Below are 24,699 nucleotides of genomic sequence, written 5' to 3' on the forward strand. Positions count from 1 at the left end.
CAGATGGCAAGCGAGAACGTTACCACCGCACCAGCGAGCGGTGTGTGTGTGTGTGTGTGTGTGTGTGTAAGAGAATGTCTGGCTGTCTTTCTGTCTGTTCTCTATGGAAATCAAAGAAGATGCATATAAAACTCTCTAAACAGCTCTAACAGGTGAAATGTTTTATGGCGAATTTAGATGTGTACATTACATTTGCTAAAATTTTGCGAAAACATGCTAAGGCTGCATAAAGTTAGATTATCTTAGTGTCCCTCTATTGATCCAAATTGAAACTACACGTTTTTCGGTGCGTCTGACGACGTTTTTCGGAGCGTTGGGCTGGAGAAGGCCGGGCGAGAGAAGCAAACGGGGCAAGAAGAAATGCATTTGGAAATATGAAGGTTGGGCTACCGGATCATAATTCAGATTAACTGGTGTCTCGTATAATTGGAAATAATGAAGGTTGTTTAGACTGACTGATGATCCATATGACAATATGAGCACTAAATTTTATGGTGTACATTACAGATGCAAAAATTTAGCGAAACGTTTGGAATCAGACGTTTTTTGGTGCGTCTCACTAAACTTATGGGAGCGTCGGAGCTGAGCAGGCGGTGCGAGAGAGAGAGAGAGAGAGAGAGAGAGAGAGAGAGAGCAACGTGCCCACAGAACTTGTGTTATACAAAAAGAACAGAAGGGGGACGCGATGAAGGAGGACAGGGATTTTATGTAGGAAAGACAGAAAGAAGAAACAGAGCAGGCAGGGAACTGAAGAGAGATCAGTAGCAAAGACAGACTGAATACCAAGAAGAGAAATGGGCAGAATACTTTATAATCGAGCTACAGAAAAAAGGGAGAGGAGGAAGATAACGGGGTAAACCTTGAATAGAAACTAGTAGGTTGCAAAGCCAGAAGATGGAACATGACGGACAAGGATGAAAAAAAAAAAAAATCATTATACAGTACGTGAATCACGCCCCCAACACACACACACACACACACACACACACACACACACACACACACACACACACACACACACACACACACACGCACGCACGCAAGCACGCGCGCGCGCGCGAACAGATACTATAAGCAGGAATGCCAAAAAAAAGTAACAAGAAGAGGGAAGACAAAAATAATAGTGTGTACATGAGCCACAAAACTGGTGAATCACATAGGCCTACCCCAAGGCCGTCCCAACCTGAGAGCGGACACCTCGTTTGTTCCGAGGCACAAAGGCACCACTACTCTCCCCGCGATAAAAGCTTTTGGCGGAAATTTCAGTTTGGACAAAGTTTCCTCTCCTAACTGGGTGTGGTAGGCCTGAGGGAGGAGAGGCGAGGGGCGGAGATAGGACACGTGGATGGATGGATGGATGGATGGATGGATAGGAAGGAAGGAAGGAAGAAAAGAAATATGGATGGATGGATGGAAGGAAGGACGGAAGGAAGGAAGAAAGAAAGGAAGGAAGGATGTAAGAAAGGAAGGAAAGAAGGATGGAAGGGGTTGGAAGAAACTAGGAAGGAAGGAAAGAAGGAAGGAAGGATGGTTGGAAGGAAGGAAGGAATAAAGGAAGGAAGGAAGGAAGGAAGGATGGATGGATGGATGGATGGATGGATGGATGGATGGATGGAAAAGAAGGAAAGATGGAGGGAAGGAAGGTAGGATGTTTGGAAGGATGGCTGGAAGAAATAAAGGAGGAAGGAAGGAAGGAAGGTAGAATGGCTGGATGGAAAGAATGGAGGACAGAAGGATGTATGGATGGATGGATGGATGGATGGATGGATGGATGGACAGAAGAGGAAGAATGGATGGATGGACGGGTGAAAGAGGAGATGGATGTAGGAACGATGGATAGAAGGATGGTTGGACGAACGGATGGCTGGAAGTACTGTTGAGTGTTTGGATGACCAGAGGATTGAATGGAGGGATGATTGGTTGGAAGAGGAGATGGCTGAAAGGATGTATGTATGGCTATGGCTAGAGAGAGAGAGAGAATGGATGATACGTGCGTATAAGAGAAAATAAATGATGAGTAAGCAGGCGCTAGACAATGAGTAACATGCTATATGGTTGCATTCTCATCAGCAAGGAACGATTTCCAATGCCCCTTCCTTTACGGCTTCTTTGTTTACCTTATTGTTCGCTAGTAGTTATGTATTTTCAGTATCAGCATAGATTACATATACAACATGCAGGAGAATATTTATGTGCCATATTCTAACGGACTGATGAGAAGCACTATTAAGCCTCCGACACTGATAAGGATACGGGCCACAGTCAGCGCGAGGAGAGTGAAGGAGGGGAGGTGGGATGGGGAAGTGCTCCCTAGTCCCCTGAGGTGTCCCCGGGCATGGCTCCTCCATTACCCAATAATCACCACCAGGGGGACCACACGACGATGGAATTGGAACTTGATGAGACTAATGGACGTGACGGAGGCCCTGTAAGTCACCACTACCTCATACTGCACTGCATGCCGCATCGTACTACGGGCTTCGTACTCTCACTTGATACGCTATTGGTTTTAAAGCACTACTCTAGATGAGGGTCGCGTGCTACGCGCCTGGGAGAATCCTCAAGAGGCAAATGAACGTTTTAGATATGTCCCCTGTCCCATAGGCCAGTCACCTACCCTGACCCCTTTGTGGGGGATTTGAGTATTGAACTGCGACAGACCTCTGTTCAGTAAAGGTTAAATGTTCTGGACTAAGACAGCCTCGACAGAACAGGAAAGGCTGCAAAACTTGCTCTTTTCTAAAATGGTTGAACCAAATAAAGCTAAAAAAAAAAATCATATCGAGATACCTAGGCATATTAGGTTTAAGGGAGTAAAGGTCACATTAAAAACACAAACACGTTCATTATAGCAGACTGGATGAGCAGGCAATCGAAGTACAGTTAAGAACACATAATGAGCTGAAAACAAGGTGGCATGAAGAATATACTGTATAGTGTAGACAAGAAAGGTACAATAAAGCATGTAGACCGAACAAAGAAGCAAGGTGCAATATAAAATATAAGTTGAAAAGTAAAGCATATACGGTAGATTCAATAGGCAAGTTAGGGGCAGTAAAGCATACAGATTGGATAGATAAACAAGATACGGTAAGGCCAGTAAATTGGATGTACAAGCAACTACAATAAAGCTTATGGATTTGACAATCAAGGTACAGAATTATGGAAAGCCTATAATTAAAAATCAACACAAACCCCGGCACACTCATACATACACAAAGCAAAATATCAACACATTTACTATTGACAAAGGTTCGGGAATAAAGAAGCCAAAGGAAACACACAATACTGAAGTATGTTTTGCGGCATAAACTACGTATATATATATATATATATATATATATATATATATATATATATATATATATATATATATATATATATATATATATATATATATATATATATATATATATAACGTGGAATCATAACTTTCCAGGCTGCTGGGATTTCGGTATTTGGAAACTTTTAAAAATCTGTTAGGCGGTCTGCAGTTATTGTCGTGCATATATGCTCCCCAGTAAAGGTGAATATATGTTGTGTTTCTCTCCCGGCCTGAGCAATGGCTGCGTGTAATACCTTCAACCAGCTCTGGAGATACAGATGGTACTTTGAAACAATCAACATCTAGTTTTATCAATGCTTTCCGTCTGATGTTCGCTCGGTACACATAAAAGCTTCATCCTCTTTCTTTGCCAACAGTGCTTCCACGAAAGGGTCAAAGAGCAGCTTAGAGCTCAGTCATAAAATTTTTTATGCAATTATTCACGCAGAGGAGGGTTCTTCGATTATTTATGCTAAATAACCGGCACCCATTTCTCACTGAGGACGTCGTCTCCCGACACATTTGTATATATTTGTTAATATATAATTATTGTGAAGGTAATACTTGCTTAAATGTATCGACTCTTCAGATGCCGTGGCTAAAACCAGGCGATTTTAGTCAGCTGAGGGAAACTGAAGCAGTCAAAGAAAAGGATAAGGGGTTAAGAACAGCACTTGACTACTGTTAATCCAACAATAGAGCTACTGCAACGAAGGCTTATAAATAAAAAAGTAATATGTTAAAAATGTTTCCTAACTAGACATGATTAGCCTAATAAATATTCAGACATAAACCATAACGTCATTATCATCCCAATCCGCAAAAAAAGAAAAAGGAAAACAAAAAGGAAAAAAAGGTTTCCTGGCATACAAACAATGTGAATTGTTTAAAATTTTCAATTAAAAGAGAAACCAATATGCTCAGCTTAAACAGACAGTGAAACGGGAGGATGGTAGGAATGGCAAGAGATGAAAGGGGAGGTGTGGGAGAACGGGTACAGAGAGGATGTGAAAAAAATAAAACTAATGAAACTTAAATGGATGAGAAACAGTGATAAGTTAATAAGGAAGTGAAAAAAAATATTAACTTTGATGAAACACTGAAGGCAAGCAAATGAAGGCAATAAGAGGAATAGCAGGGCAGGTGTGGTAGATGCAAAGAGTACAGGTGAATAAGGTGAGAGATGGACGAGGTACTGGCTGAAGAAGGGATAGGGTGATAGGGGTAGGGAATGCTGGTGGAGGGATGAAGGAGGTAGGGAAGTGAAAGGGGGGAGGGATAAGAAAGAGGAATGGGAATATGGGAGTGAAAGGGTAGTGGGTGATGGGGTAGGGGATGAAAGGAGTAGGTGTATGAAGGCTGACGACGAGAGGAAATGGTGGAGTGGAGAGAGAGAGATTGGATATGAAGGGATGAAGAGGTAGAGGTATATGGAGGTCCGGCCGAAGGGACTTGGGAAATGAAGGTAAGGAGGGATTAAATAGGTAGGAAAGAGGAAGGGAATTAAAAATGATGGGAGGATGGGAGGAAGGTATAGAGGATAAAGGAGGCGTGACAGGGACTGGTCGGTTTCGGTGTGGTGTGGTGTGGTGTGGTGTGGCAACGGGAGGGTGGTGTGGTGGTAGAGTAAGAAATTCATTACTGATAACACCCGAACCGGTTATGAAGGCTGGGTGTGGCCAAGAGAGATCCCCCTCCCCATCCCCTTATACCCACACACCCACGACCAGACAGTTTGACACCACACACACACACACACACACACACACACACACACACACACGCACGCAGGCCCTCATCCCTGACCACTAAGCCTCTTCATGTGAATGCTAAACGAAGGGATACGGGAAGCCTCAACCAGGCACTAATCTGGAGAACCAAAATTAATCTCTTCCCAACATGAGGTCTTTCATAAGCCCCATAACATCGTCTGGAGGGTGTCAGATTAACCCCTTCAGCCAGTCGACGCCATTTTTAAATTTTCCTGTATCAGACGGTATTTTTTAGCTTGGGAAAGGAATGCAGTAGTGAAGGAGCAGATAAAGGCTCAGTCTAACCCCTCCTCGCAAGGTGTCCTCTAAGCTAAACAGATTCTCAGGTGGTAGCAAAGGAAAAAAAAAAAAAAAAAAAAAAAAAGGCACCTCACCGAAATGGAGGACTTAAACAAAACAGACGTCATCGCATTCAAGGAGTTAATTCTGAGCTTGATATTGATGGAAATTGCTTGTAACCCCTTCACTACGAGAAGTTTCCCTTAGGCTGAATACAATAGTCTGGCGGTGGCAAGATAAACACAGCTACTGAAAATACTATTCAAGGAAACGGACCATCCTCCCCTGCCCCCCGTAATAGAAAATAAAGTAGCAGAAAATTTGATGGTTTTACTTTGTCGATTAAAGACAAAAAGGGTGCTCTTCTACATTTAATTTAATAACAAGATCCATTCGTTTCGAGATGCTTGGGCAGTGTGCACATTCAGTGCCAGATTATCCAACAGGCACAATAGGCCCAGTCAGGTCAGTGCAGGTCGGTTCAGAAGAGTGGGCACGACGGCCTGGGATGCTGGTGGATGGCGGGCAGGGCAAGGCGAATACACCCTTTGAAGACGAGTGCTGTAGCCTACGAAGGACAGCAGAGGCAATGGGATGATTTCTTTTAGAAGTCTGATCTGGGTGTCAGAAACCATGTGGGGTGTGCGGAAATGGGTGGGCCGGATGGGCTAGGATGGTGACGCCTGGGGGAGCAGACGGGATGAATAGAAGCAGCAAAGCTGAACCTGGAAAGTTTTATGATATTTGATGTTTAAATCAGTTTTCGTCATGCTACCAGAGGAACAGTAAGCACGTGCAGCTAGGAGGTTTTCTACTTTGTAATGCTACCAGGGGCGCAAGCCGGTCACTTACTCTTTTGTATATTCTAGACTACAGTAGCGATGCCTTAGGGTCATACATCTCACAGTGACTAGTATAGGGCTTGCTGTTAGTTTCTTTTATTTATTTGCTTGCGTATGTATCCGGTATATCGGCGTGGGAAAATGCTGCGTCCTGGAAAATGTCGTTAGGGAAAATGCTACGTCTAGGAAAATGCTGCGCCTAGGAAAATACTGTGCCTAGGAATATACTGAGTCTATGAAAATGCTGGGTCGATAATAAAGTTGGTCTGCACATAATGAAAATGGTGTCAAACTTTACAACTCTGACTGTAAATCAACAGAACACGGAAGTATACAGCGTCACACCCCAACCCCCCTTCTGGAAATTTCAGAGGGATGTTTAATCGCGTGAGGGAACTTTTGTCATGGTTCATTTTCTCTCTCTCTCTCTCTCTCTCTCTCTCATAAACTAGAAAAACACAAGACCACCATTTCCACTCCAACATCTATTTGCGTATTTGCACAGGAAGAGATTATGACAAATGTCTGTGTGCAATGAGAAAGATGGATGATACTGATTATGATAATGAGAAAAGAAGACAAGAATAATGATCGTGATGAAGAGGAAGCGGAAAGGAAGGGAAGGTAATGGTGGGGATGCGTGAAGGAGCAAGAAGAGGGTTGTGTTGATGGTGACGACATTAAATATAGTGAACGCAAGTGCTCGTGGGCCCTTCGGGCCCCTCGCACTTGCTCCTGCGGAGGGCTCTCGCGTTTATGTGCTGTTCTAATGTAACGTTGTCACTTGGATTTTTTGTAGCTAACAAGTTGATCGTGTAATTTGCAGCTTCGGAAATGGAACCCAAATTGTCTGAACCCAAGTCCGAATTACTTTAGTTGTACCTGTGGGCAAAAAATTCTACGGAGATCCTATGCCGGGCGCCAGGAGCGGCGTTTTTTTTTTTTTTTTTTTTTTTTTTTTTTGGTCAAACTGTGATTGCTCATTAAATATCGAATGGGCCCAAGTTTTTTCACATCAGCGAATTTTTTGCGATTTCTGTGCCAATTTTGTTCTGATTTGAATGTGTAGTTTCGGCTGCCCAAAACACACACACACACACACACACACACACACACACACACGGCTAGTGCTATAGTATATCAGATAAGGCAGTCTTTCCGTTCGGTAGGATCATGTCTGTTTTATTTTATTCTCGCGATCATTAGGCGGTTTTATTCAACTTAGGAAAGATCCCTAATAATGAAGGGATTAGGAACTAGCTCCACTAACTCATTCAGTATGATGAACTTATATTTCTTTATAAAAATCAGATGATTTTATTCAACGTAGGACACCACGAAGTAAACGGGTTAATTGAAGTAACTGGGCACTCCTTTTACACGATGTCTTCTATGTAAATGGAGATGAAATTGTGAAAATGGAGGACAGGGCCTACACCGTATGGCTGATACCTTTAATCTGGTGTAAGGTGGGGTGGGGTGGGGTGGGGTGGGGTGGGGTGGGGTGGGGTAGGGTAGGGTGGGGTAGGGTAGGGTGGGGTGGGGTGGGGTGGGGTGGGGTGTGGTGTAGTGTGGTGTGGCTCCACTAAAATCGCTAAAGTCTGTAGAAGTGGAGCCCCTCGCATCCACAAATCATTAGCGAGAGACAGACTGACAAAACCGCTCTCAGAAATGCCCTCGCATCTAAAAATGAAGGGTCTGGAACGAGCGTAATTATGCTGAATATTATTTTTTCCCCTCATGGGTAAACGTCCCCAAAAGCATTCTTAGCATAATCTCAGCGTGAAAAATATCCAGCCTTAGCGCGCCATGCTCTGCAAATCGTACATTCCCAAGTACACTTAATTACATGAAAAAGAAAAAAAAAAGTGCTGGCATAACATTCTTTCATCTCGTAGTGGGGAAGTTGGTTTCCTTAATTTACATTCTCAGTGCATTGTACCATCATATTTATAGGAAGACCAGCGTGAGCACGAATATCATTGTTTAGGTGACGTTTCAGAACCATTCTCATTCTATTCTAAGGCAAGGAAAACAAAATGGGCAACAAGGAAAAAGTAGTATAATCTATTATACAGTTCAAACATGAATGGCCTCATATGGACTTCCGAAAGAAACACATAAGCCCGTCTGCGACACCCCTAAAGAGTCATCTCCCCTCCCACCTATTTTCCCCCATGGACCCATTTGCTACCAGGGACTTATTTTCCTCACTGGTTCAATTTTACCCCACTGACCTGTTTCTCCCCTTGGACTTACTTTCCCCTTTAACCTACCTATTTTCCCTTAAGTGACCTCTGTTCCCCATGGACCTGTTTTCCTCAAGTACCAATTTTCCTTCCACAGACCTGTTTTTCTCCATGGATGTGGCTTCTGTCCCTGAGGAAACAACGAATCCCCACATGAGCCTTTTTTCTCCCTTGGACGTTTTTTACCCTCTGGACCTGTTTCCACTTGGGTCCATTTTCCCCAGGGATATATCTCCATGAACCTATTTTTCCATATGGATATATTCCAACCATGGGCCTACTTACATCAAGGACCTGCTCCCCACTGGGTTTATTATACCTCATCCACCCACCACCTCATCCATATACCAACCCACTTTCCCACAATAGCAAGCCCATCTATTGCCCTGCCAATCGAAAGGCAACAAATCCACTCATCCATCCACCCACAAAGTCCACTGATCAACTCACCCCACCCACCAATCCGCAAAGTCCACTCACTCACTCAGAACGCCTACCCACCTTGCCTACTCACCCACCATCCATCCCACCTAGCCACCCAAATCTCTATCCTTCACCATGTACCTTCATCCCCTGTCCACCCACCAACACTTCCCATCCAACCATCCGCCTACCATCCTACCCATCTGGCAACCAAGCTCTGGCCACCGACAGGATGGTTTGGAAGTTTACACACACACACACACACACACACACACACACACACACACACACACACACACACACACACACACACACCGCTCACTGGCTCAGTGGTAACGTTGTCGCTTGCCATCTGGTAGAAGGGAGTTCGCGTCTCGCTCAAGTTGCGAAAAGTTTCACTGACGAAGTGGGTGGTTACTGTCCCCGTTGAGTAAGGGGAAGTGTGTGTGTGTGTGTGTGTGTGTGTGTGTGTGTGTGTGTGTAAGTCAAACCCTTGCCCTTAGATCAGACTATATGAGCTCTCAGCTCCCTTCCGGTAGAGTAAAAGCTGACGATCACGACCATGAAGTGATCTTGACCGACCCCGTGAATTATGTGCGCGCGCGACACACACACACACACACACACACACACACACACACACACACACACACACACACACACACACACACACACACACACACAGAGAGAGAGAGAGAGAGAGTTGGGACACAGCTGCTTTTACAGTACAACGTTTGAAAGCACAGTCTACTAAAATATATATATATATATATATATATATATATATATATATATACAATAGTAAGTGGTGGGCGTGTTATGCTGTGGTGCGGGAGGAGGGTAGTCATTTACCTGCCAGTTCGAGCTGATTTTTCCCATGTATACAAGTATTCTTATTATCAGGCGTTATTTCGTTTTACCAACGTTGTCACTAAATAATTCATTTTGCAAATAAACCGAACTACACAATATGAAACTTAGGATCAAGAAATCTTATTACACTCATTAGCTACGACGCATATCTAATTTACTATAGCACTAGCCGTGTGTGTGTGTGTGTGTGTGTGTGTGTGTGTGTGTGTGTGTGTGTGTGTGTGTGTGTGTGTGTGTGTGTGTGTGTTTTGGGCAGCCGAAACTACACATTCAAATCGCACCAAAATTGGCACAAAAATCGCAAAAAATTCGCTGACGTGAAAAAACTTGATAAAAATCACGACTGAAAAACTTTTACTATATTTAATGAGCGATCACACTTTAACCAAAAAAAGCCGGTCCCGGCGCCCGGCATAGGATCTCTGTAGATTTTTTTGCCCATAGCTACAACTAAAATATCCAATAGCAGTAGCCGTGTGTCTGTGTGTGTATTTCGAACTTGTGTTCGGACAACTTGGTTTCCATTCCCCAAGCTGCAAATAACACAATCAATTGGTTAGCTGCAAAAAATCCAAGTAACAATGTTAGACTAGAACAGCACATAAACGTGACTCAGATTACCTGATTTGATCGCAACGCGTGCGCGAAGCGCAAGGAAACCAGTGAGAAACATGAGGAAACGAGTGCGAAGCATGAGAAAGCGAGTGTGCAGCGCGACAGCCCTCCGCAGGAGCAAGTGCGAGGGGCTTGAAGGGCCCAGGAGCACTTATGGTAACTATGACGGGCAAAAGTTATTATGGCGACAGCTGTCTACTCTGAAGCTCAACCCCATAAAGAGTTAACTAGGTTCGTTCTCAACATTTTTTATACCCTGTATTTACAGCAGGCAGTACATCTCATCTGGTAAAGCCAATGCTGCTCTTTACTTAATAGTACTGACTTTGTCTTAAATACAAGTCACCCCCAGACAACCTTCACTTCTCATCATGTACGGCATAATATCATTGCTTGTTTCATGACTCAATACCTTCTTTACACCAACTCGTTTTCACATGCGTAATATTACATGGCTGCTCTTGTACAAGCTTGTTTTGCCTTCTTTGTATATGTAACCTAATATTATATCACTCATACAAAAACACTCTGCATTATCCACAGGTTCTAATAATTTGAGTTTAAACGATGTTGCTACCTCTGTATGTATAAATGTAAGAAATTCCTGTATGCTACCTCAATTTCCTGGTTGCCAGACTCTCTCTGAGTATGTAGGTAAGTTAATTATATTCGGTGCTACTGTCATGTTTATAAGTATTCTTACTGTCAATTTATGCGCTCTTTAAATCACCCGTTTACAACTACACGTTGTACAGAAGGAATATTAGTTTCACTTTGCAATACATGGTTAGAGGCACCAACTCACCAAATACTTAAAAGTTTTGTCATGGTAATCGTTGTGAAGGGTATTAGAGACAAAAGATGCAAATCTGATCTGCTTCTTTTCTATGACTAGAGCATTAGAGTTATTATCCAATATCTTTATGAAGCTGATGACAAAACTGTATCTCACAAAGGATAATGTCACTATATATGAACAAGATTTGCGTATTGGACACACACACACACACACACACACACACACACACACACACACACACACATATATATATATATATATATATATATATATATAATTAAAAATAAAAGAAATGCCAATTGTCGCACCCTTTCTTTCATCATTTAAATTTTCATCACACGTCAGTTTGAAACAATAGCAACAAAGACATGCAAAACAATCCCAAAGAACCTGATTCTCGGCATCAAACACCTTAAGGAACGGCGGTGGATCCTCAGAGGGGGCATTTTCTCCTCCCTCAGCACTAAGCTTAATTCAAACAATTTCGGGAAACGAGGGACGCTGAGGAGAGGAGATGGGAAGGGAGAGGAGGGGTGCACAGAAAAGCAGAGGAGAAAAGGGGACAGAAGCAGCGAAGAAACAATCGTGAGGAAAGAGGATAGCGGAGAAGAGCAAGAAAGCAGAGACGAAGGGAATGGAACCTGGAAAGAATGTGGTTCTAACGAGAGAGTTGGGTGAAGAAAAGAAACGACAAAGGAAGAGAGAGAGAGAGAGAGAGAGAGAGAGAGAGAGAGAGAGAGAGAGAGAGAGAGAGAGAGAGAGAGAGAGAGAGAGAGGTTGTACATCTACACTGATGCCTATTACTTCTATGAACAGGCGATGTTATTCAACGGAAAATGGTGGATGTGGTGCGGTGGTGGTGGTCGTAGCTGTGATGATGATAGTACTGATGGTAGCTGTGGTGGTGGTGGTAGCTAAGATAGTGATGGTGGTAACTGTGATGATGTTGGTGGTCATAGCTGTAGTAGTGGTGGTGGTGGTGGTGGTCACTGTGATCGTGGTGGTGGTGGTAGCTGTGACGGTGGCGGTGGTGGTGGTGGAAGCTGTGATGGTGGTAGTGGTGGTGGTGGCAACTATGATAATGATTATGGTGGTGGTGGTGGTGGTAGCAGCTGTGATAATGATTATGGTGGTGGTGGTATCTGTGATGATGATAATAATAATGATGATGATGATGATGATGGCAGGTGTTCAGAAACAGCTCTCATTTGGGGAAGTGTTTTGCAGCCCTATCGAGCAGCAAAACACTTGCTCCAAAGCGAAGCGTGGTTCAGAGACGGATCAAATTTGGACAAATGCTGAGCGGCTCCATAGGGCCGCGAGCCTCTTGCATTTTCTTTTTAATCTTCCTACCACTAAATGATTTTATCCAACTCCGGGTATAGTCGTGAAGGGAATAAGCTGGGTTACTCAAGAAGCTTCCTCTAAACTATATAAAATTTTATGTCTGTGTTAAGCCCTTCAACCCGATAACTGATTTAATCTCGGTAGTTTCATACGATTTTATCTTTCGGGACACCTCTATTAGTGAAGAGATAAATAAAGCCTACATGTAGCCTCTCTAGCTTGAAAAGTTTCTTTACAGTTAGAATAAAACTGTCTGAAGATAACAAGATAATGATGCAGGATATATTATAGAAATGATGAGGTTATGAACAGCGAAAAAAAAAGAAGACAGGATGAAAAGAGTTACCGGTATATGAAAGACGGTGAGGACAAAGAGGGGAGGAGAATGGAGAGATGGACGTCTTGGAAGGAGGAAGAGATGATGAGGGCAGATAATGAAACAGAAACGGGAAATTATGAGAAAAAAAGATACAGAAGAACGAAGGGTAAAGAAGAAAGAAGATGAAAATAAGGAAATAAAAAAAGGTGGAGATGGAAAAAGAGAGGAGGGGGACACGATACAGAAAAAGGATGAAAGGTCAAAAATAAAGTACAAAAGAGGGAGTGAACAGGATTTTTAAAGAGGAGGAAACAAAGGATAGGATAAAGAAGGGAGGATAGGAGAGAAGAGATCTGAAGGGACGAGACAGAAAATAGAATAAAAAGAGGAGGATACAAAGAATGAGACAAAGGAGAAAGAGAATATTACAGAGAGAGGAAACACAGGATATGATAAAGAAGGGAGAAGACAGAGGACAGGATACAGAAGAAAGGATACATTCAATACGATAGGGAAAGAAGAATAGAGATAATAGGATTAAAAAGGGAGGACATAAAGGATATGATAAGGAAGGGAGGAAACAAAAGAGAGATAAAATAAGGACGGAGGCAGAGCATAAGATAACAAGGGAGAATAAAGAGAATACAGGACTATCATGAAGCGAGGAGAAAGATCACGATAATAATGGAAGGAAGCTGAAGAAAGGAGCGAGGATAGGACAGAAGAGGAAGAAAGGGCAGAAATTATGGATTACAGAGAAATAGGAGAAGTTACAATGAATTTGAAAGGATGGGAAGAGAGACGTGAAGAAGAAAGAGGAAGAGAGATAGATGAGGTAAAGAAAATCACAGGGAAGGAGAGATATTGACAGAGTTGAGAGGAAAGGCGAGAAGAATGGGTTGGCGGAAGAAAAGAGAAGTATGTAGCTAAAGAATGGAATAAAGAGAAAAAATAACAAGGGAATTAATGGGGACATGTGTGACAAGAAATATGAAAATACTGTGAAAGATGGGGTACGACGGGAAAAGTGAAAGATGCGGTTAGCAGCAGAGGAAGGGGATAAAGAGGTGTAAAAGATGGGATAACGACGGAGAGATGAACATAAACCAGGCAGTAAAATGGGAATACAGGGGAGAAGACTGGAGATGGAAAAGAAGATTGGATGGAGATGGAAGATATGAAGAGAAAGGGGAGCCTGATTTGAAGAAGAGAAACTGTGAAGGTGGGTGGGATGTACAGGAGTGAGAAATGAAGGGAAAAGAGACAGGACGTCCATGGAAGAAGAGAAAAGAAAGGAGAAAGTGGTATAGAGTGGAGAAACTGCGATAGATGGGATCTTAGGGGGGAGACGCGAAGGGATGAGTGAGAGGAACTCTGCATACTGTTTTATTCAAAAGGAAGATAAGAAGAAAGCAAGTAAAGAATGTGGAAATAAGAAAAAAGAAAACTTAAAAAATGGTACTAATGTGTAAAAGTAGAATGTAGGAATGTGTCAAAATAAACACTGGATATTAGAAGATTGTGATGTTAGGATGAAATTCATGATGAAGTGATTGAGGGTGCAGGACATAAGAGTCGGAGTAGAAAATTATGAGGATGTAAAACTAGAGGGGAAGGAAAACAGGGGGAGGATGATGTAACTGGTACAATTGCACAGGTATGTATTAAAAATATTATTTTGATGATTTCATTTGATAAATATACATTTTCTGGCGCTGAATTAAAAAATGAAAACCATTTTTATCCATCACGTCACATTTTTTCAATAAATTATTTTTGTTTTCAATTCTAGTTTTTTCGCACTACACATTTCGCACTGTACAGTTATTTTCACATGGATATTTTACCAAAATAATAATATGTTTGAATTTAGTATTTTCTAATACTAGAACCCGCGTTTATAATAACGCAGTTATTTTATTTGATAATGAAAGAAAAGCATTCGGGAGCCGAATGCTAATCTCCCGCCAAAGTACGATGTTGGCCAAGTACAAGATTTTGGCCATATCTTGATACCCTGAAGGTCTCATGTTGATAGCTCAAGCCATTCATGAGATATAATGGTGCTAATTGTGGGTGATAAAAACTAGTTGACCTTTGGCAGCCATTTTGGTGACCTTGACCTTGACCCCGAGTGCCCAATTTCGAACTCGTCTAAGATTTTGGCCATATCTTAATACCCTGAAGGTTTCATATTGATAGCTCAAGCCGTTCATGATATAATGGGAACACACACACACACACACACACACACACACACACACACACACACACGGAGGAGGGCGAAAACATTATTGGTCCGCCTCGTAATGGCGGCCGATAATAAGCCAGAATATAGCTGGAACACAACACAGTGTTGAGTCCTACCAGTATTGGAGTGCAGAGAACATATCACTGTGTGACTCACTTTACTAGTGTGCTCGAAAATTACTATCAGTTGAGTGTTTTTTTTTCGTTTTTTTTTTAATCCATCCATCCATCATCCAATCCTACATTGCCCCATGAGGAGCGTAGGAGTCCGGGGATAAGCAGTTGGTCCCGATATTAAAGATGAGAGTGACCAGCCTAACTCATCCCTGAGTGGCATTACATGAGCAATCAACCCCAAACACTCCTTGGATATAAACCTTCACCGGCTCAATCCGATTGGAGCGCAATAATTACTCACTAAACCACCAGGCGCCACAATTTGGTTATACGGTTACCACCCAGCGTAGTAAATGGTTTCCTAGTGTACAGGAAACCATTTGGCTTGTCACTCAGTGTAGAGTCACCCACAAGCAGAAAATCACAATGATATTTACTGAAAATAATGGTGCTTTATTGAAGAAGTAGTGACATTTATTGAAGTTTTCTTCTTTACAGATAAATTTAAATTTTGTTGAACTCTTAACGATCATATTACGGCATCTAGAGGTTGTATGAACATTCCTGATCTTTTCTGTTACATTTGTAGAAAATATGTATTGAAAAAACAAACAGAACATAACAGATTTAATTTAAAAAAAAAAGCTTATTACACCTGCTTTGGAACAAAACTTTGTGACCACGACAAAAAGTGGGCCCCTAACAGGGTCTTCTCTGTTTATGTTGAGGATCTAAGACAATGGACAAACGATAAAAAGAAGGCCCTTGCTTTGGTATTTTAATGATATGGAGAGAACCCAAAAATCATAATGACTGTTATCTTTATTCCTGCAAAACTCAAGGATACAACAAAAATAATCACAAAGAAATTGTTTATCCTACTTTTTCATCAGCAATAAAACCTGTACCACATGGACCTGATCTACCAGTCCCCGCTCCACCTGATAATCTTGATTATGTAGAAACTCACTCAGAGGAAGAAGGTGCTGCGGTAGACGATGAAGAATTTGTCCCAATGTGTTCAAGCAATGAGCCAAAGCCATTCTCCCAGGATGAACTTAAAGATTTAGCAAATCCTCGTTCCAAAAGATGCTGTAGAACTCTTGGGGTCCCAGTTAAAAGATAAAAATTATTACATCCAGACAAAACTTTCTCTTCCAACCGAAACCGAGGAAAAGAGTTTGCACCATATTTCAAGAAAGATGGATCCTTGGTTTATCGCACTGAAGTAAGTGGCCTAGTGCAGAAACTTGGCAGAGATTATGATGAAGAATTATGGAGACTATTTATTGATTAATCTAAAAGAAGACTGAAAACAGGACTTCTTCATAATGGAAATAAATATGCATCAATACCTGTTGCTCATTCTGTGTATTCAAAGGGCGCAAACCAGAATTTGGCAAATCTTCTCGAGAAAATCAACTACAGTGAACACTGTTGGTTATGTACGGACCTGAAAGTTCTGTGTATCTTATTGTGTCAGCGGTCAGGGTATAAAAAAATCCCATGTTTTCTCTGTGAGTGGGACAGCAGAGCCAATGATTTACACTGGGTTCAGAAGGAATGGCCAAATTAATAAAACCTACAGCTTGGTGCCAAAAACATCATCAAACCTAGCTTGGCGAATCCAGATAAAGTGCTTCTATCACCACTTCATACTAAGCTTGGAGTAATGAAGCAGTCTGTCAATACCCAATCAAAAGATGGAGCCAGTTTTATGTCTTTGTGTCAAAAGTTTCCTGGTTTGTCTGAAACCAAATTGAATGAGGGCGTATTTACTAAACCTGATATTAGAAATCTGATTTCTGATGCAGAATTTGATGGTGCGATGAATGAGTTGGACCCAGAGGCTTGGGTACCATTCAAAGAAGTAAGTTTTTAGGTAAAAATAAGGATCCAAATTACAAAGAAATTGTGAGAAATTTGTTGGTCAAGTTTAAGGAGTTGGGTTGCAACATGATTCTCGACGTTCACTTTTTGGATTCGCATTTGGAATTTTCCCCGAAAATCATGGAGCAGCGACTGAAGAACAGGGTGAAAGATTCCATCAGGATACCAAGGACATGGAACGAAGGTACCAAGACGTTGAGATGTCAGTATAATGGCAGACTACTGCTGGATGAATCATAGGGACACAGCAGAAAAAGTGTACAAACGACTGGCCACCAAACGAAGTTTTGGAGCAAAAAAACAAACAAACAAACTGACAAGTTATAAAGACTAGAGAAGTTATATGTGAGTCATGGAATATATAATGCTGTTCCCTTTATGCAAATGTTTTAAAAAATACACTGACTAAATCTCATTTTCAGTTAATTTAGGACAGCTTTGTATAGATCGATTGAAATTTATAACTTTTTATATTTTAATTAAATTTCTCGTTAATTTCGTAATAAAATGTGATGTGACGGCAACATTATAAATGTATTTTTTATTGTGTTCATAAGTGGAATAAAGAAAATCATCATTCAGAATTAAAACAATCTATAATAACATTAATTTTGCAGACCTGTGTTATATACAGCAATTTTGCCATTTTCAGAAGGGATCTGAGGGAGGTACAGGGAATACAGAATATAGTTATGCTTCTGTGCTTTATATTCTGAAACACAGTACGAAAGGTAAAGGAATACAGTGTTGTGGGACCAAATATAGCAGAGCTATATAATTAACTTTTGCATCACACACTGAGTCCTTCAATACGATGATGTATTTTGAAGTGCATTCTTTTTGCTGCCATATGATATTACGCAGCTTAGGACAGCCCCTGGTACAGATGAAGAATGAAGGCAAGTATCTAACATTTTAACCCTTCCAGTTCGAAAAATCTCCCTTAAAGAGAATAAAATTTGCACGTTATTCTAACTTCCACTAAGCGATTTTATTCGCTTAGTGGAAGTTAGAATAACGTGCAAATTACGTCGGAGACTGAAGGGGTAAATCAAAATAACATGGTTTTAGTCAAAACATTAAGTGACTAGACTCTTCCAGATATGCTGAAACATAATAAACTCGCTCTGGTCTAATTTCATCCATACTAAGAGTAGGATCTCTCTCTCTCTCTCTCTCTATATATATATATATATATATATATATATATATATATATATATATATATATATATATATATATATATATATATATATATATATGTGTGTGTGTGTGTGTGTGTGTGTGTGTGTGTGCGTGTATACACTATTGTTATTTTGATGAGGATGTGGGAAAGGAAGATGTAGGGGAGGGAAAGATATTGCAGTCTGAGGGTTTGGATGGAGGGGTGAAGCAGGACGACATGAATGGAAGGATAAGGGAATAGGTTAGGAGACAAAAGAAAAAGAATGTGTGTAGAAAGTTTTGGTAGAATGAAAAAGGAAAAATTAATGCGTAAAGAAAATGAAAAGAAAGGGTGAGCAGAAAGGGCAAAATAAGTGAGAGGCAGAGGGATGGATTGCGAAGGCTAACCAGGGTGTGGAGGTACTGTACGTGAATTCGTATGAGATAGGTGTGGGAGCAGGTACTGTAACTGCCATAGTACTGAAACACTGCCATGTACTGTACATACTGCAAAACTTATGAAGAGAAACTGAAAATGTTGAATGAACGCAGACCATTAGGGATGTCTACGGAAAGTCGAATGTATACGAATATGTGTTTTCCTGGCCATGAAAGTAACGCAGGCACTTGTGGTAACCTAGAATCGAGATTATTTACTCCTTCCCTAAGAGAGCTCTCTATTGCACTGACGACAGTATCATCTGCCAATACCAAGAATGAAGAGAAAATGATGTACATGCTATCGTACTGAGGTCGTTCATGGAAATCGTTGCCAACCTCATCACAACGAGGGGCCGCTCCTTAGCTGAACAACACCGTCTGGCAGTATCAAAACAGCAAAAACTGACGTCAGCACACATTGCGAATGAGTGTAAAACTATAAGAAAAGAACTACTACATATCACGGAACCCAGCACTCTACATCAACAATGAAGGAGTGTGCAACGACGACAACAGACGAAAAGAGAGAGAGAGAGAGAGAGAGAGAGAGAGAGAGAGAGAGAGAGACAGACAGACAGACAGAGACAGAGACAGAGACAGAGAGACAGACAGACAGACAGACAGACAGACAAAGGTGGGGGAGTGGAGAATAACAGAGGCGACAAGAAGAAGGGCAAGGGGACTGCTCGACACAGGCATCTGATTATCATATTTTTGCAGTCCGGGGCTCCTCCAGGCAAGACGGGGTGGGGTGTTAGCACCAACATCACGTCAGCCCCCACACCACAGCTTCACCCCTCACTCCATTAACACATCCTCCATTCCACTAACACACCCTCCACTAACACCCTCCGCACCACTAACACACCCTCTACTCCATTAACACACCCTCCACTCCACTAACACACCCTCCACTCCATCATCACACCTCTTACTCCACCACACCCCTCTTACACCACCATACTTCACTACGCCCGTCCTTTCACTACCATAATCCACCACCACAACCCTCACTCTATCACCACACCCCCCACTCCATCACGACAACCTAACTCCACCACCACAACCTAACTCCACCACCACAACCCTCACTCCACCACAAATCTCTCATTCTACAACCACACCTTTCACTCCACCACCTCACCACTCACTCCACTATCAAAATTCTCACTTCATAACTACACTTCTCAAGCTTTCACATTACCTACACACCCCTCACTCCACCACCATACTCCTCACTCCATCACCACACCCCTCACTCCATTATCATACTTTTGCATTCCCTTCTCCTTCGCAGCGCCTGTCTAGCAACACAGTCTCACCAGTTTTATGTTAAATTCTCTAATGCAAGAGTTAATTGATACTTTTGGACCTTTATATATGTAAGTGGTCAATTCTGGAACTATATTCATTCTTTCCTTCCCTTTTCCTGTGATCTCCAATCTTTTGGATGCAGTGTTTCCAGGTATATCGAAATGAACGGATCTTGAATTTGGATTTCTTTATGATGCGTTTTCTTTGCATAAAGAAAGTCTGCCTTGGATTTTTCCTTTCTGCTTAAAAAAAAAAAAAAATCACAAATACAAAAAAGCAAAGAATCTTCCATTGGATTCTTAACAAAATAATCAACAGCGGAGTTCAAGAATATTATTCAGTAGCTCAGTGGACCAAAATAATTCGGTTAGAAATGTACGGAATGAGAGTCCATGAGCGTAAATTGGGGATCATTATTTTGACAGCTCCGACTCCTGCGCCGTAAATCATGTGAGACTTAACAGAGCTTTTCTCACTTTTTTTGCTTATTTTCCGTTGATGGAAGGTAGAATAAAACAATAATACGGCTCTATATCCTTTCCACAGCATTGCTCCATAAGATCTATATTCTTTCTTAATCTCTTGTTATAGATCAGCAGGGAAGAATGAGAGATGGCAACATTAGGTTAATATCATATGGTCGGAGTAAAACCTTCCACACAATCGCGAAGTCCTATTCAGCTTCAGCACCACACCTAGGGACCTGAAAAAGCTGATGTCTGAATTCAGCAGTTAACGTCAAGGGACTCGCTGACACTCCACGGAAAAATATTCAGTCACCACGAGCCAGGAGAGTGCTTTCATATAATGCAAGCAGCTTGGTTCAGGCTTCGAAGTCAGTCTAGAAAATGAAGAAAAAAAAATAGTTACAGCTTGTTAGGAAAACGACAAGCTTCCCCTTGAATATAAAACACAAATAATACAACAGCAACAAAAACAATACCAATGACCACCAGGAGACCAAGAGTATCATATAAGTGAGGGCCAACCTACGCCTGGATGTCCTACTCCAGACCTATTTCAGCCCTAAACGGGTGTTAAAGATCTGTGCATTTTACTTTGGCTAACATTAAATTACTTTACTCAACACGGGACCCTCCCTTTTGATGTCCAGGGTCAAAGACGAAAGCCAACGAAAATGTGCTACACCTTCACTTATTCACTAATCAAGCCTTCGAAAACAATGGCTTGAGTAATGAGATAATGGAAGTGTCATAAAAAAGTTGTAATAACAACAATTATAGGAATTCACAAGCACATTCTTTGCCTCTCTTACGTACGGGCATCAAAGTGCAAAAAACTCGACCATACTTCGTCCAGATCCAGTACTTAATCATAAGATTCCAGAATCGGATGGAAAATAAACGGTTAGTAAAAGCGCGGATCTGGGGAGTGAGGTGCACACCCAAAGCTCTCCCTCTTCACCTTCAATTTACACCAAGTGCTCATAATAACGTGATGGAGTCCAGCTGTATCAGTTTTTGTACCGTACTTGATATCACTGTTAACATTACTGCAATTACTGTAAACGCTGTTGTAGCAATGTTTAATTATCACTTTCTAGCGACTTCAGAAAAGAACAACACAACAGAACTACCAGAGAAGTTCCAGATGTTGCATTTACTTCTTACAAGCCAAGTATAAGGAGAGAGTGTCATGTCCTCTTTACGATAATGGATACCTACTTCACTGCAGCTCCCACCATTCTTAATGTGCCTAGATCCACCCTCGAACGGGGCAATTAAATTTACGTCACTAACACACTACATTTCGTTGCCATGTAATTACGGAACTTAACCCTTTCAGTCCATTTCTTACTGTACTGTTGTTTCCTCTAGACGATTTTTTTTTTTCTGGTTGACTGGAACAGGTTCTCGAACTAGAAGGGTAAGATACTGACTTCAGTAATCTGTCCACTACCAGGGGGCTCTCATAAGCTGCATAATATCGTCAGACGCTGGCAAAAATAAAGCAGAAAGACGTCGTTTCATACAAAAGGCTCGTTAAGCGCGCGCGCGCGCACACACACACGCACACGCACGCGCGCGCACACACACACACACACACACACACACACACACACACACAAAGAGAGAGAGAGAGAGAGAGAGAGAGAGAGAGAGAGTTAATTCTGGGACTTGATCACCTTCGAAACCTTTGGTGTTATTAAAATTTTACTATTTATTCTACCTCACCACGAGGTTCATATGAGGAGAGAATACTAAGACTTCCACTTCTATCCGTCACGGTGTTTTGAGGATACGAGAGTAGAAATACTGGTAAGCAAATATGCAACCCGTGTAGTAGTAACAGTAGTAGTAATGCCTAGGGGCACAAAAGTCATGTCCTCTGGTCCGTCTCTCTGGCGGATATGGACTAAAAAGCGACTGTGGTCGACAACCGCACTGAACATTGGCTCCAGTAGATCACAGTTTGTTGCTGAAACTGTAATACTCTGTTTAAAATATAATACGAATCTTAACCCTCCTCAAGTACACCTGGGTTTGACAGACCTGGGCAAATTTTTCGATGGTATTCAGTAACTTAAAGATGCCTGGGATCCCTGTCCTTCTCAACAGCCTCCTAACTTTTTGTGCCCATGCAGGGTGTAGGGGGGTTACTTGCGCGTCTCTCTATGTTTTTGCAATATATCACTCAGAACTGCATGTCGGGTCTGCGAGACCCAGGTATGCCTCAGGAGGGGGAAGAATTTTTCACTTTAGATTTGCAAGTTGATTTTATGTTGTGTGGGATCCACTATGTCCATAATGAAGGTCCTCCATCCCTCAAGTTATGACACAAGAGCTAGGGTCATAGTGTTCTTTGTTTTCGTGTATGGTGATTGAAAAAAAAAAATTAGTTCGGCATTTTTTTCATATCTCTTTTAATATGTGGAGTTCAATGTATTAAAACTTATGCACATAGTTTTGTAACTTATAAGACCTAATACATTGTAGGATATTCAGGAATTCATTATATAAAACATGTGTGACACTACAACACTTTTTAAAAGCTGGGTCTGACAGACCCAGGTGTACCTAAGTTGTAAGCGAAACTGTAGGTCTATCTGTGGAGGGTTAAAAACTAGTATATGGTAGGTAACCAAAGTCGCTGGAGAGTTTGGGGCCAACGAATTGTGTTATGAAGTTTAGTGTTAACGCTCTCATTACAATTCCAGATGACGAACTGTATTATGAATATTGGTGAAAGTTTTCACAATATATATAATTTTCAAATGGATGGAGGTCATTCTATTTACAAAAAAGCAGCAGCAGCAGCAACAGCGGCGGCGGCGGCGGCAACGGCAGCAGCAGCGCAGTAGTTGGTGTTGTTGTTATTGCCCCAGGTTCATCTGAAACGTGAACCCAGTGGATTCCAGAATGTAGTTGCCTTTCTTACTCATATGCAGCTTACCATCCTCCTTTCCGGTGATAGGGGTTAGTGTTTAGCAACGTTTGTACAACAGGATATTGGAGCCGACGGTTACACCAGTGCCACCGCGTGAAGCCGTCTCTCTCCGACACCACTCGTATTGTTCTCACTACTATACACTCTCCCCCTCTGCGAGATCGTGTAACGATCACACAACAGTAACAAGAACCATAACAATACCACCAGTAACAAGCACGACAAAATGACAGCAATCACAAGAACCATAACATAAAAAAATATACGAAAATAATGGTACAAAAGATCAGCAAAGACGGCAACAGATGTAACACAATGACAATATGAATGATTAGGACAAAAGCCGCAACATTAATCATTTCAACCCTATAATGTACAGTACTTTGATCCTTTTCCTGCTATCTACACACGATGCTCATCACTCCAGTATAGGCCTTTCGAAGTGTAGGGGTTTGACGCAGCCTTCACTAACCTTTTAAATAAAAGGGGTCCTTCTTAAGTTTAATAATATCGTCTGGAAGCTGCAAGATCAGAATGCAAAATACGGCATCAGCGTGCAGAGATTAACCCTTTCCCTGAAACTGGAGCATTTGCCTATGACTAACACAAGATTTTGTTCACCTGGGAAAATTTTTAGCAGTCAAAGCCTTAATTTCACAACAATGTCGTGTTTTAAAAACGCTTTATTCCTACCTGCAGACGATTTTCCTCAGTTTTGCAGAGGCTTTCCTAAGTAGAAAGGTTAGATATGGCCTTTGTTTACTGGTTCACTACACGAGATATTGCCACAGTTGTTGAGGAAACAGTGAAGTACGTCATCGGAATCAGGGAAAAGAAAAAAAGTCTTTAATAACCCCTTCCCAACTATTAGTACACCAAGGGCAGTGCACGAACAGACAATCTGGGGGAAAGGGATATGGCTTAAAAAAAAAAAAAAAAAAAAAAAAGGCATCACCTCCCATGCCAGGTACTACTTGAACTACTTTCCAATGTCATGATGGCATTTGTCTGTGAGAACACTTGGTATCTGGAAAAAAAAAAAAAAAATTCCTCATCTACTGAAGACACTGGTAAGACACACTCGGACAGATGGAAGCAATACAATCTGCTCTGATGCTCAGAGCTGTCCCTGTGACTATATATAATTTCTTGTAACCAGAAAAAGAAACAAAGAAAGGCATATAGGCAGGAGAGAGAGAGAGAGAGAGAGAGAGAGAGAGGGAGAGAGAGAGAGAGAGAGAGAGAGAGAGAGAGCAGTCTGAGAAGGGATTT

This window comes from Coenobita brevimanus, chromosome 26, assembly GCF_032717465.1.
Source record: "Coenobita brevimanus isolate Jiangsu-jjx chromosome 26, ASM3271746v2, whole genome shotgun sequence".
Classification (NCBI taxonomy): domain Eukaryota; kingdom Metazoa; phylum Arthropoda; class Malacostraca; order Decapoda; family Coenobitidae; genus Coenobita; species Coenobita brevimanus.